Source organism: Typopeltis vanoorti, chromosome 16 (genome assembly GCF_054136105.1).
Source record: "Typopeltis vanoorti isolate ZY-2024b chromosome 16, IOZ_Tvanoo_1.0, whole genome shotgun sequence".
NCBI lineage: Eukaryota > Metazoa > Arthropoda > Arachnida > Uropygi > Thelyphonidae > Typopeltis > Typopeltis vanoorti.
In genome coordinates this window covers 41,168,909-41,182,297 of record NC_143564.1, presented here as the reverse complement: position 1 = coordinate 41,182,297, position 13,389 = coordinate 41,168,909, and the positions used below count along the sequence as shown (strand labels likewise).

At 35.7% G+C, this 13,389-nt stretch overlaps 1 long non-coding RNA gene across 1 annotated transcript in view; it reads left to right on the top strand.

Moving 5' to 3' along the window:
- Positions 1-13,171, top strand: part of LOC150097969 (uncharacterized) — a 33,601-nt gene extending 20,430 nt beyond the window's left edge. Inside the window, exon 3 of the long non-coding RNA XR_016549595.1 lies at positions 11,400-13,171. This is a non-coding gene — a long non-coding RNA (uncharacterized LOC150097969). The remainder of the gene's footprint in view (positions 1-11,399) is intronic.
- Positions 13,172-13,389: the final 218 nt, after the last annotated feature.

Below are 13,389 nucleotides of genomic sequence, written 5' to 3'. Positions count from 1 at the left end.
ATTACCCCTTATACTCTACTCTACTCTTCATGAAAAACTAACAGATTAGACTTCAGTGTTAGTTTTTCACTGAATGATCTGCCCATAACTTTACTCATATTATCCTTAATACCACTTCATCATTTTTTACCTTCATATATAATTTGATTCCTTTATCGCATCCTTTCCTTCATGTCTCACCTTTTTGTCTTTTAGCCTCGGGAATATTTTTCCAACTTCACCAGAATTTCATTCCCATTTTATTTAAAAATCTTCTGACGATGTTCATTCATCTAATTTTAAGCACAACTTGGCTTAATATACTGTATATTTCTGGATATTCTTTAGGTATGCTGAGATTTACTTATTTAAACCTTTCTGTATGATTTATTGATTTATCTTCCTAGAGTCTTTGAACAGTTTGAATGCACTAGAGAATTTCTATTTTTCTTTCTTAACAAATAATTTCTACTTTTATTTTCAAATCATGTTTATGTGTTTCTATGACATACAATCGTTCAACTGCGATTTTTGCTTTCATTTTGTGTCGTGTTTTTCAATGCAGTACCAGTGTTAATATGCTTAACACTAGATGGCGGTCTCTTTCAATTTCTTGAGACGTTTTTTTTATGTTCATTCCCTGAGATAAATTTACGCATATGTATTCCTCTTTTTCTCGATCCTTATTGCTTCAGTATATTATGTAATGCGTATTATTTAAAAACATCACTCATCTTTTAGTTCGTGTTAATAATACCGGTTACGTTAAATTACAAGGATCGTTTTGTACTTCTGATTCTACGTTTCTTTCCTTATCACAATCTAATAGCAGATACAAAGATAAAAGGGGAACGTTGTTTTCTCTCCCCACCAATAAAAATGCATAGAAAAATTGTGAATTTTCAATTATTTATCTGTCCCGTATACAAGTTTCAAGCCATATAGTATACATTATTCCAAGGTGTTGACAAAACCTTCTAAATAAATAAAGAAAGCGTTTTACATATTTGCGAATTATAAAATTAGAAATAAATGATATTGTAAAATGGTGAATTCAAATTATACTAATAAAATAAAAATGCTAGAATATTCTGATAAATGTTTAATCGTTCCCACTAATATTTATCAATTATCCTGCTCGTCTGGATCCATCTGTTTAAGTTGATCCAGTAGAATGACTCTACACCTGCTCTGTCAATATCTTGATTACATTCCACCAACAGAATACCTGTCTAATTTTTATGTGAATCCTACTCACGAAAGGTTAAACATGTAGCACTTAGTATTAGCACCATCGGTAGGAGAGTACCACCGTCCCTAGAGACCACATACGGAACTTTTCATTCCATTCTAATAAGCAGAAACAGTGTCTTATACCAGGCAATGAAATTCATCTCTAACGTATCCGAGGTGAGATTCGAATCCAGAAACTGTTGGGTGCGCTATCCACTTGATCAGCCAAATGAGCAGTTTCTGCCTTAATTTTCTGCCAGTACAATTTGATCGAAGTTCCTGACTGAGAGCCCAACTTTTTTTTGTTCAGTACCTCACAATGCTGCAGTGCATCCCCTTTAGTGCAACTATTACACCGCCACCTCCGAATTTTATAGTCGGGGTTACGCACTCTGGTTAGAGACGTTCACAGGGCATCTGCCACACCCACACCCGTCATTCTGCTCGGTAAAGGATGTACAGTGATTCGTCGCTCCATAACACAGCTCTCCAAGCTTCCGAGTCCCACTGTACAAGTTCTTTGCACTGAAGATGACGCTGCATGTTGGTTCGCATAATATGGGTCTTGCATATTGCAGTTGTGAACCTCGGTAAATTAAATTCACGGTGGAATTTCATCTACTGCCTATTGGCTGGAGAACAGATAAAACATCCTCTTGGCAAACCAAGTCAGCAGATATACAACGATGAACATGGGGGTAATATGTCGCATATCATCGAGCTTATTTAGTTTACTTCATCCAAGATATATAGTTATACTCACCAATCAAGCGCTAAAATTATTTAGCCATGTATTGAATTTCATGGTCCTGTCTTGCTTTGAAATGGATATAGTGAATAAACAGGAATAGTAAGAGAAAAGATCACCTTCAAAGTAGCTGAATCGAATTGCTGGGAGGATGGAGGGGGGGGACGTAGGCGTACGTTTCTTGGAGAAAAAATATATATTGTACAATACTCTAAGCCAAAAACATTTGCTGTGTGTGTGTTTTCCCTCAACCCAATGGTTGGTAGGGTAGCATTGCTATGTTACTACAGAATTATTATCGAATAAAGTGGTTTCTTGTTGCATCCAATAGCATTCTATCTGTTAGATAGGTGTGTTCACGAGAACGGTTTGCTTGTTTTGAGAGGAAAATAATCCTCGACTTCCTCATACAGCTGCTAACTCACCCCTTTAAGTGAAACGTCGTGAGAAAGTACTTCTTGTCATTGATAAGATTCGAACCCAGGTCTTTCCACTCAAAGAACTCCGTCGAAACTAACTGAGCTACGGTCGCTTCTTGCTGTAGTTAAGGGAACTAATGAATCTGTGACTACTTGTTGATCAGGTCCCTTGGAGAGAATTCATATTTAGATAAAACACAAGAAAAAATTAAGGAGCGCATATTGAAGAATTTATTGTTAATCCCACAAGAATATTAGCTGAGGTTTATCCAAGTGAAGTAATAAAGTTTATCAACAGGCTTGTTTTGTAGCCATGATACGTAGGAAAAATACTGCGACGATCCGCGTTGTTTTTAATGCTTCTGAAATTCAATTGCAGTATTTAAAACTTTTTTTTTTGCAAACTTTTAGGAAAAAGTGTTGCCCAACCGCAATAAATTAATCTGTTAAAAAGCTTTCTTTAAAACAATTATAACAAACAAATATGTCTGTTGAAATTAAAAATATTTCTGAATTTTCGAATAATACCTTAGATACGGTATAAGGTGACTCTCACGAGATGCGTCACATCCAACGATCCTTATGCCAAACAGAAGGAAAGCATCAGAAAGAAAAGAAAAAAGAATTCCAGTGGAATGTGACGCTTTACTGTTGTGATAGGGTAGATGAATTGGTATGTGTTCAGCTTTTTTTTTTGGAAGATCAACGATGTCTCTCTTCATCTCTTGCATCATAGGGTGAGTCTAGTCCAATGATTAGAGGTTTATATGCATCCATATGATGTCAGCTTGCCATTTCTCTGTTGTATCCCTTAAGAAAGTGTGTATTATATCGGTGTGTTCAAAGAGTCAGTTTTCCTACTTCAGCCCGCAGGAACCCCGGTTACTTGGCGAAATTCCCTGCCATCCCCATCCGAGACAAGCTTCTTGAAAGGATCTGCGTGATAAAGAGTATCGCTGATGACATTAAACTTCTTTTTAACTGAAGAGCAAACGTTGCAACCATCTTGCGACTGAACAGCAGACTTCCGTGTTAATATTGTTCAGCTTAACTCCATTCACTTCTTTAAGGCTTCGACTGTGTTTTTCCTATTCATCAAAATAAAGTTTAATAAAGTAAACTCGCTAAATCAAACTTTTGAATGAGCTTCTAGGTTATTAAATCTTGATGGCTGACGCTATTAAGAACAATAACAACATATGTATCGCGAATCATTATCTGTTACAGGCGTCATATTATAACTGATTCATCCTGAAATTCATTACACTAATAAACTGGCTTTATATGAAAAAAATAAGCGAATTATACAAAAGACAAAATGATGAATATCTCACTGAATTAGTGTCTGTTGTTTACAAGATTGCTTTATGATGATGAAGATAATGAACTTGTTTAAAATTTCACTCCGATGTTTTGGAGCTTCCTATTGGCTTAGGTTTAACCTGGCTAAAAGATCGAGCGATCATTCTTGCTATTGCAAGAAGCAATGCTGGATATTTTACCGGCAAAATGGCCGAGAAGGGTACTAAGCCTACAAAAGGAAAAGAATGTTCCTCCCCTATCTCTCCTTCGACCCCCCACTATTATGAATGCCAAATTTGAATGCCGCCTCACGCTATCACAGCCTAATTCCTTCTCCAATAATTCCCTCCCAAACCCCAAGTTATTATCACCTTGCTTTTATTGCCAACACTTGAGCGGTCATTTAATTTACAGCGAAATGACAAGTAAACGCCAATAGGTGGCGTGTAATTTAGAAAACCCATAAAAACTTGTCCGAGTACGGTGCCTCTGTTTGTGTTAGGTTTTATTGCCTACGTTAATTTAAACTGCTCTCTCTCTCTCTCTCTCTCTCTCACTCTCTCTCTCTCTCTCTCTCTCTCTCACACACATACACACACACACACACACACACATACAAGGGGCCCAAGGCCAGGCAAGCCATCAATAATCGCCTCTGAGTTGAAGCAGTAATCGGAGAAAACCCATAAACGCTCCCCAACACGACAATTGTCAGCAGCAATAAAAGCGTTCGTTCTTTGCCTTCTCCCAACACACGTGCTACCTATCACGTGATCTATTGCAACTTCTTCTCTAGTCCAAGATTTGTGTATGTTTCCATCTTCATTTACTCGATGCCAAACTTCCGGTGGATACTAATACTTAGTGAAAACCGGAAGCAATTCATTTCTTCGATTGTTATTCTTCTTCCATCACTTTTTCATTCGTTTTTTTTTTGTTTCCCCTTGTATGAGAAGATCTGCTTCTGTTCTAATATAGGAGTCCACTGTTAATATCAGTGCGTAAATAAGAATTACGTAATGTAAGATTATCATATAAGATTGAGATTCTCATATATATATATATATATTTATTTATTTATTTAAAGTGTTATATTTAAAATATTAATCTAAAGTTATTAATCTAACACTTTAGATTAATAACTCGGTACATGACATTTCAACAGTGAATTGATTCTCCATCCACACCATGAGGTTCTCTCTCCTATACGAGTTGAAATCCAACAGTGGTGAAACTCATTTTCTTTGATCTCTCATATGTGCACTTCTATTTCAAAAACAAACACGAAAAATGTCATTCCTATTCGGATCTGTGGAGTAGTAATGGATTTCCCCTTAGAATTGCTGCATTTTTAACTATCTACAAAATTCATAAAATCGGAAGAAAAAAAAGAGAAAGAAAGAAAATTGCAGCTGTAGTAAGAAAGAGAACAACAATGGCTCTGTTGTGGTTGAGCCTCCGTAACTCAGAAAGTAGCGATGATGACTCTTGAGTAGAAAGACATGGTTCGAATCCGTCCAGGACACACTTTAATTGTGTTTTTCAACTGAAAATGAGTTAGGTGGTCTCATGTGGAGGTTGAAGAGATTCTTTTCCAGAAACTCTGGTTTTTTATCCCGCATAAAGGCAAACCAACTACAGAATACAAATAATTAATAGCCGAACATACTAACATAGGATATCCCATAAGTTATTAAACGTTTCCCTTCGTAACAATGAAACACAGAACCTGCAGAATTTTTATTAGTTAGGAGTTATTCATATTTTAAACCTCTTATGGGTCACTTTGTATTACAGGAACCCATCAGGCGATAGATGGCAGTGTGCAGACTGAGGATTAATTAATATAGGTTACCATTCTCTAATGAGTCTGTGGACATTTTGGAGATATCACATAATAATAATAATAATAATAATAATAAAGAAAGTACGCAAAGTATTAATTATTGTTACATTAATTTAAAGTGTATTTTCAACTGAATAATAGTTAGCCAATCTCTTTACCTAAACAAGTAGCAGAGCTTTTCTTACTGGAAACTCAGTTTTATAACCCATTTAATGCACGGGCTTCAGTGCTTAGTTACCCCCTCAGTAATTCCAAACAAATTTATATTTGTTTGGAATTACTTTTTCCAAAAAAAAAAATATTTCTCACTGCTCAGCAGGATCGATTCCGTTCTCTACAACGACAAAAATCGAAATTTCCGAGGAGGAATTCGAATACGGCATAGCAATAACAGGGGTGATGATGTAAAAGCCACATTAATACATTTCGGAATCACGTGATACTGTTTAATTGCCAAGAAATTATTATCGAGTACACCATTCAGTGTGAAGTTTTTTCTATTTTCATCATTATTCTTGAACTACTTTTTTCATTTTTCAGATCTGCTAATGTTTTTTTTTAATTAGAAATCAAAGTAATTTGGTTGATTAACGAGATAAAAATTTCCCACTTTAATTGCAATAGATAATATATTAATCGTAATTCGATTCTTTTATTTCTTTTATTTATTTATTTATTTATTCATTTATTTCTCATGTAACTAATTGTTCAAAAAAGGTGTGCCTTCAATGTTAGAAAAGAAAACTTGAGTCAAAGTTAATTCAAAAATAATATTATAATATTATTTACCTTCAATTTTACACTTGAAGTTCGTTGATTATCAAGTTCTTACAGCAACTCGTCAGTGACTTGAAAGTTACATTAGATTTCCATGTTGTATTGTTGAATTTCGTTGTTGAACTCTGTAAATATCACCACCGAACTCTTTTCTCGCAAAATTTTCTTACAAAACTACCCACGCAGGAAGGTTAACCACTCGATATCCCAAAACAGTATAGACAGCCCGTAACGCAAATTACAATTACTATACAGTGTTGATGTGAGGTGCCCTCTGGTGTTTTAAGTTTGTTTTAACAAAACGTGTCAACATTCTGGTGATGTGATCGCATGCTCACATCACCAGAATAATAATAATAATTTTTCCTTATTAGAAGAATAGGAATACAAGTGATTGTATTCCTATTCTTCTACTCTTTGACAGTATTTCTTTACACATTTTTTTTCTTTAAAAAATATTCTGATGAAATATTTTTGAGTGCAGTTTCCCTGTCTAAAATCGTGAATTCATCCAAGATTAATCTTCCGAAAGAAGTTAGCTTCAATTTTACTTCCCCTCATAAGCGATGATAATTTTGATAATGATTCAAGTGATAAGCAATTTTAATTATAAACGTTTTAATTATAAAAGACAAATAAATAATGTAATTTTATTTAATTACATTTATAATTAACTGATTTTAACATTTTAATCATCGTCTGCATTTCCTGAGATGAGAGCGTCCATAACTAGATCGATTTCGAAGACGCCCTTTAATTTGAAAGATTCCAAAGTCGGTCTCATATGGATAACAGCAAACTACCAGAAGAACTCACGCAATCGACAACCATAATACTTAATGTATATGGGATTAACCGTCTTACCAGAGCATTAATTAGGGTTTCAAAGAAGCCAAGTTACTTGGCAGTGAATAGGCTCAATGTTAGACTTTCGTGTCAGACTCAATGGTCTGTCATGGCCGTTGAGCCTGACACGAAATTGGATTCCTGATATGCATCCTCAGAGTGCACTGGAGAGCTACATAATTAAGTAATATCTCATTTCTAACTTCCCATTAACAATGTTCTTGTAAATGTGTTATGTGTCCAATGTCGTCAGATCTTATATCAGTCTTCTACCGCACTACTAACTGCATCACTCCAACTATCTTCCACCTGTTTTTTTTTAACTTCCCTCTCGCATTCTGTTTATTTATATACCTTAAACCATATTCTTTAAATTATCTTTGACAATTTTTGAGAATTTGAGAACTTGACATCAAAGTTCTCTAATTTCTTTATTTCGATATGAGGCTGCTAGTGATCCTATTTGTTTACTATTTCTGTCCAATTCAAATCTGCTATCATTTATTATCTTATTTCTAACCAAACGTTCATATTAGTAAGTTAAATTGATTTGAATATTATCTTGTAAATTGTCATTTTAGGGTTTTGGCTATTTTTTCTCGGTAGGTTCTGAGTATTGCTTGCAGAATATATGAGAATTACAGATTAAATAAGTCTTATTACTATTTAAATAAGTCTTATTCCATATGATTTATTTAAATAGTTTCTCCGTCTGGCTTATTCTTATATATTTTTCATTATTGACTTTGCCACTATCAACAAAAATGATGCTAATGATAAATTATTATGCGTAAATAGCTTAAATGTTTTACTATTCTGTTTTCATTATTGTTATTTTTCCAAGTTTTATTTATGGGCTGTAGCCACATCCAAGTTCTTCGTGCTCAAGTCCTCCTCCACCATCTCCCTCCATCTCTCCTTTTGCCATGCCCGTACTCACTTTAGTGAATACGGGCATGCCTTACTTCATGTAATATACATCTGTTATATTATATGAAGTAAGGCATGCAATCAATAATATACATCTGTTATCTTATCTGTAGACTGGTCCCTCCCCTTCTTTCTTCTTTTTTTGCTCCTTACCCCCAATGATATTACAGTATTCGAGGGCTAGAGGTGAATCTTTCCTATTTTGCTATGTCATTTCGCCTTATGCAGCCACCGAAGGAGACAAGCTAGCCCCAATAGGTGCCGGTCCCAAGCCCGGATAAATGGCGAGGGTTGACGTCAGGAAGGGCATCCAGTCGTAAAACTTCACTGCCAGCTCTAACTATGATCACAAAAATACAGGAGGCAAGGTTGAGATGGTTTGGTCATGTGATGAGGAGGCAGGAAGAGTATGTGGGAAGAAAGGTCATGCAGATAGATGTGCAGGGGAGGAGGAAGCGCGGGAGGCCAAAGAAGAGATGGAGGAGGGCTTGAGGATGAAGAACTTAGATGTGGCTACAGCTCAATACATGAGGTTGTGGAGGAGACTCACTACAAACAGCGACCCTACTTAAGTGGGAAAAGCTGCAGAAGAAGATTTCTGATCTTTATACGGAATTTGTTAACACGGTTTATTGAATTTGTTGAGTGTCTTGAAACCTTCTGAAAATATTCAGGAATACCCTCATCATGAAGTAAAGAGTTTAATTGAGTTGAATATCTTCAATTTTAATATTAAAATACTCATTTTAATATTAGAATGCCACTCATGTATTAATCGCATTATGAAGAACATGAGTGGCATTCTAATATAAGAAGGATCTGTATTCAAGTATTCCTGTGATTTTTTACTGTTTATTTTAAAATAAAAAATTAATAAAATTCTAGTCTTGTCAACTGTTATTTGGTCTGAAAGCAACTTGTTCTTTCTAAGTTTCTCTTCAATAGTTTTTCTTAGCCTCTCTTTCTTAGATATATGCTTGCACAAATCTTATTTAGAATACTTAGTACGAAAATGTGCAATTTTCATATATTCTGTAAGGAACACTTAAAACCGACCGGGACTCTGACTCAAGCTCAAACGTCACTTTCTCATGATATGTGCAATGTTAGATATCCACATTTTCAAAGATTATCAAACACCTTTTAAAACTATTTTCAAACCCGTCTTTTGCCGTTCGCTTTCGCTATAGTCCTTGCAGTATAACACAGTGTAGCATGATGTGGATAATCAATCAGATCTTTCTGAAGAACTGTCACAACATAAGCAACACATAATTGTTAAGAATATCAAACATTTAGTATTTTTTTTTGTTATGACAGGGGCTCCTATTTCAAACCAAGAGAGGCATCTCCACACCTTAATACCACCTCTACCGCACGTAACAGTGAGAAGATCAACTACGAAAAATTCTTCCTGATAACTGCAATACCAATATGCCTCCATCTGATATGAAGAGTATGCATCGTCATTCGTAGCTCTACGAGATGGTGCTGAAAAGTTGCGATAGTCACCATCAAGGAATTGAGGTAGAATCATGTTCTAGGTGTTTTATCAGAACTTTTCAGCCACCCCCCTCGTATATCATAGCTCTCCAACCATATTTCACAGTAATGTTTGTCTTGTACAGAGCATCTCTTCCTTGGGAAGCATACATGCAAATAACATACAAGAATTTACAGTATATTTCGACATAATACTAACCAACACCCCTTATCCTAAATTTATAATTGCGAAAGCAAATCTGGTCGGGTCATATTCCTCTAGGCCTTCAAGTACTGAGGATTATCATTACTGCTACAAATTTTCCACACCACTTTAATTTTTGATAATACTGGATAATGTTTATCACCTAATATTAGTACTAGTAGTACCTAATATTATTAGTATTATAGTTTAGTACCTAGTATTTTGATAATACTGGATAATGTTTAGTACCTCTACGAAATAAAGAGGAAAGCAAACAGAAGAGAAGAATGGAAGAAAATGCTGCTGCGCTACCAGTCATAAGATTGATGCAATAGAAGAGGAGAAGTTTAGTACTTAATTTTTGTGAAATTATACAAAATTATATCTTATTGTTCTTTATCAAACACTGAGATGATGATCACGATGCCTGAGCAATTACGCACACGCAATATGCCTGTATTGTATGGTGACAAACCTATTCTCCTGCCTGCCATTCTGGATAACAAGTCATTTGTGTATCCGCTCTCCAACAGACGGGGTTGTGGTTTCGAATCCCACCGTGGGATTGGACATTTTGCAAATGTCTTCATGTACGGTGTAGATGAATTTATTGGAATCTTGGAGTGGCTTGAACAAGAAAGTTCCATGTTTGTTCTCTAGAGCAAGGCTTCCTGATTAACAAATCCTTACCCCCCCCCACCCAGAGTGCCAGTGTACAACAGGCTGTCATCCTTCCGAGGTTCACATAACAATAAAAAAAATGCTAATTATGAATATAATTGCATAAATAATCCGGTTATGGGTGGTTGAAATGCACCAGTTGAGTCGAAAACAAGATCAAAAGTTCGCACCTAGCTAAAAATATAAAAGTTTGTTCTGCTTATCAATAAACTGACTACGGTTGTCCACAGTGCACTCTAGTCAGTTTATCTGAGACTGTTTATCCTTTATTTCTGAAAATTCTTGGAAGTTCATGAATGAGACATTAGAATCTAAAAATAAGTAAATTAATTAATTAAGCAAAATGAATTTCGTAAACGAGGACCTCTTATAAATCTGTGAATAAAGTATTAATTTCTAATTTCAGTCATTGTTGCAAAGATACAGGAGGCAAAGTTGAGATGGTTTGGTCATGTGATGAGGAGGGAGGAAGAGTATGTGGGAAGAAAGGTCATGCAGATGGATGTGCAGAGGAGGAGGAAGGGTGGATGGCCAAAGAAGAGATGGGGAGATGGTGGAGGAGGACTTGAGGATAAAGAACCTGTATGTGGCTACAGCCCAAGACATGAGGTTGTGGAGGAGACTCACAAAGAGCGACCCTACTTAAGTGAGAAAAGCTGCAGAAGAAGAAGTCAATGTTGCAACTGAAATCAAAATGTTTCTGGTACTTTCATGAGGACTATCCTGTCCATTGGTAAAACGTAGCAACGGAAATCGTTCATTCATTTTAGGTTCCACAGTGTTGCAGACAAGTTGTTAAGTCATTCTTCAATAGATTGTAAAAATGGCCGATTATAATTATTGATAGTAGTATTTATTAATAATAATATAATCTATATATAATATAAATTTTATTGACTCAGTGGAACAATCTCCAGAGGCTCTGAACTTAAACGAATCTCTTCCTTCCAGCTTATATCTTGACTGGCAAAGATGGAAGACATTGAATACACTTCGTTCCGGAATGGGAAGATCAAAGCAGAATATGGCCAGATGGGCTACACAGACAATGACAGCTGCTCACAAACCATGGATCATCTTCTGCCATGCTGCTTAATAGACATTCATGATATATGTGCCCGAGAAGATTTAATATATTGAATGAAACAGCTTTAAAATATATTAGTCACTGGATGAGTGAAATTTGATATTTCATGTTTTTGCTTAATATTTCATGCAAGTGGCATTTTTGTGTTTTAATGTATGCTCTTAATCCCTATTCTTTTAATGTCTATTTCTTTAAATATCCGCGTTGGCTCCCACCACACACACATATACAAACGCGCGCGCATATACACTGCTTGGAAAGAAGTCAATGGATACCATAGTGTGAGAAAGAAACATCCATGTCGCCTACCATAATAAGATGTAGAACCTCCTTTCGCTGCGATGACTGCAGCAGTCCTACGCGGCATACTTTTCACAAGCCTAGGATAAGGATCAATGGGAATTTTGTACCATTTTTCCTATAGGCATGTAACGCGGTCCTGGACCTCACCGTTCAGATCGGGGCTCTCTGCAGGCCAGTCAAATGCGGTGACGTTCATGTCCACAAACCAGCAGTTACATCAGCAGCCTTATGACACCGTCCATTGTCTTGCTGACAGGGACTATGATCAGTTCCGTAGAAATTCCACAGAGTAGGAAGCATTGCATTGTCCAGAATATTCAGATACCTCTTGGAGTTCAGTGTTCGTGCACCACAAACTGAAGTCCGAGGCCAAACCAGAAAAAAAAAAGGTTTGCATCGTGAACCCGTGCAGCTTCATGTCTGTACTCACATTCATATGATGAACTTTCATGCGTTGGTAAATGTTAGTCTGTGAGATATTTTCTGCAGTCAGAGTCTCATCCACTATAAGCTATTTCTGTCTCATACTACTGTATTTACAAAGATATATCGCAATAGACCTTAGCGGTAGAATGGGGAGACTATCCCACACCAAAGGGGTGGGAAAGTGTAATAAATGCATTCACACCAGTAGGGTGAGGCGTGCGTTTCTGTTATTATTTTTAGTACATTCTTTGTAATAGGAACAAAATATGGCAAAAGTATGAAATACACAAAAGCGTCATGCTATTGGTTATAATATAATAATATTCAAAACTTTAATGATAACATAGACTCCTAACTGTATACCTAGTTAATTTGCATTCCACACATTAAAATACATTCCACATCGCAGAAAAAATTTCTTCTATACACAAGACAACAGTGGTGAATTGAAATGTCAAATAGAGTGAGGGCGCAGTTGTATTAATGTGTATTCTATGTTCGAGAAATGAAGCTCGAAGCAGAACCGTTGATAACCTTAAATCCAGCAGCAATCAATCAATTAAATATAAGTTGTTTTGCTCATATAAAGTTATATTAACAAATCCCGATATTTTCTCTCACTTTTATTTATTCCAAACCACTACATCGTTCAGGTTATTCAGTATAGTTCTAGTCTACGGCACTTCTACTGTATTAACGTTGAAGGTTTGTGATAAGTCATGAAACATTAAAATGCTATTTAAAATTTTATAATTGCTTCCAATGTAGGAAATCTTGATGCTAATTGGAGAATTGCAATATTTGGGATGAAGTTTATAAGGTCACATAGGATTATGTAATTTTCAGAGTTCACTATAAATGATTCTCGCAACTTCGAACTTATAATAAAATAAAACTTTCAAGTTTATTTTTTGCTGACTTTTCACTCGTGTTTCATTTATTTTCTCATTTTTGAATCATTGTACGTTATTTTTTTTCCTCTGACGTTTTAAACGACTCCTGCTTTGCTATCCTAGGAATACTAGTACTTCTCTCCTTTACAGTGATCTTCGGTGGAAAAAAAATGTATCAAACACCTGCAAGAGCCACATTTTCACACGTGTGCTTCCTGCAATCAGATGCATA